The sequence below is a fragment of the Elephantulus edwardii genome, unplaced genomic scaffold (assembly GCF_000299155.1).
Source record: "Elephantulus edwardii isolate Elephantulus edwardi_28Jun2011 unplaced genomic scaffold, EleEdw1.0 scaffold00212, whole genome shotgun sequence".
In the NCBI taxonomy this organism is placed as follows: domain Eukaryota; kingdom Metazoa; phylum Chordata; class Mammalia; order Macroscelidea; family Macroscelididae; genus Elephantulus; species Elephantulus edwardii.
Genome location: NW_006399962.1, coordinates 5,181,196 through 5,182,877, shown reverse-complemented (window position 1 = coordinate 5,182,877; position 1,682 = coordinate 5,181,196). Strand labels below are relative to the sequence as shown.

At 39.5% G+C, this 1,682-nt stretch overlaps 1 pseudogene; it reads left to right on the top strand.

Annotated features, from left to right (window-relative positions):
• The first annotated feature begins 249 nt into the window (after nucleotides 1-249).
• LOC102854079 lies at nucleotides 250-1,044 on the top strand (annotated as a pseudogene).
• The last annotated feature ends 638 nt before the right edge of the window (nucleotides 1,045-1,682 follow it).

Here is a 1,682-nt window from a genome sequence, read left to right as displayed (position 1 = left end):
TCAAAACAACTCTGAGATATCATCTCACCCCAGTCAGAATAGCAAAATTTAACAGAACAGCAAGCAACAAATGCCGGCGAGGTTGTGGAGAAACTAGAACACTTACTCACTGTTGGTGGGAGTGTAAAATGGTGCAACCACTCTGGAAGGTGGTATGGCACTTTCTCAAAAAGGTGCAAATAGAAACAGTAGTTTGGTCCGTTTTGCTTCATCTGCATCTTTGTTGGAGGCCGCAGCGAAGCCCTATCCGAAACCATGTTTTGCAACCAATACAACAATAATGTCACTATTTGGAGTCCTCAGGGCAGAATTCATCAAATTGAATATGCAATTGAAACTGTTAAACAAGATTCAGCCACAGCTGGTTTGAAATACAAAAACCCATGCAGTATTGCTTGCATTAAAGAGGGCACAATCAGAACTTGCAGCTCACCAGAAAAAAATCCTTCATGTTGACAACCATATTTGTATTTCAGTTGCGGAGATTACTGCTGATGCAAGACTATTATGTAACTCCATGCGCCAATAGTGTTTGGATTCAGGATTTGTTTTTGACAGACATCTTCCTGTGTCTCATCTTGTATCTCTAATCGGAAGCAAGACCCAGATACCAACACAACGTTATGGTCGGAGACCGTATGGTGTGGGACTGCTCATTGCTGGATATGATGATATGGGCCCTCACATTTTCCAGGCCTGTCCATCCGCTATTTCGACTATAGAGGTATGTCCATTGGTGCTTGCTCTCAATGAGCTCATACATACTTGGAGAGACATATGTCTGAGTTTATGGAGTGCAATTTGAAAGAAATGGTTAAATATGGTCTTAGTGCCTTGATAGAGACTCTTCCTGCTGAGCAGGACCTAACTACAAAGAAAGTTTTCATTGGCATTGCTGCTAAGGACCTGGAGTTTATGATCTATGATGATGATGATGTGTCTCCATTCTTTGAAGGTCTTGAAGAAAGACCACAGAGAAAGGCCCAGCCTGCTCAACCTTCTGATGAACCTGCAGAGAAGGCTGACGAACCAATGGAACGTTAACTGATAACTAGTCTACATATGTAATATCAACTTTGTAAGAATGCTGGAGCATAAAGCTGAATGACAGTAATCCCTACATTGAACCAAGAAATGGCCGAGTGGTAGAATGATATGTTTTAGGAATCAGTCCAGATGAGAATTTTTTCCAGGAAACATAATTGAAACTATATAATGGGGTTCACAGTTTGTTTTTTGTTTTACTTTATGTTGGTTTTGAAAAGGTCTATGTAATCATTTTCCAGAAAGTATAAGATACCTGTACTACTCTTTTTATATGCAAAACATAGTGTCTTTGTGATTTTAAAAGACAACTATGTAATAAAATTGTTTGATCTGCTGGTGGGAAAAAAAAGTTGCAAATAGAGATACCATTTGACCCAGCAATTCCAATACTGAGAATATACCCCAAAGAGACCATAACTGACATCCAAGCAGACATACGCATACCCATGTTTATTAGGCTTTGTTCACAATAACAAAGAGTTGGAAACAACCCAAGTGCCCATTAAGAAATGAATGGACAGAGAAGCTGTGGTGTATTCACACAATGGAATACTATGCTGCATTGAAAAACAAGGAACTCATGCAATATTATTCAAAATGGGTGACCCTGAAGGACATTATACTGTGTGAAGTGT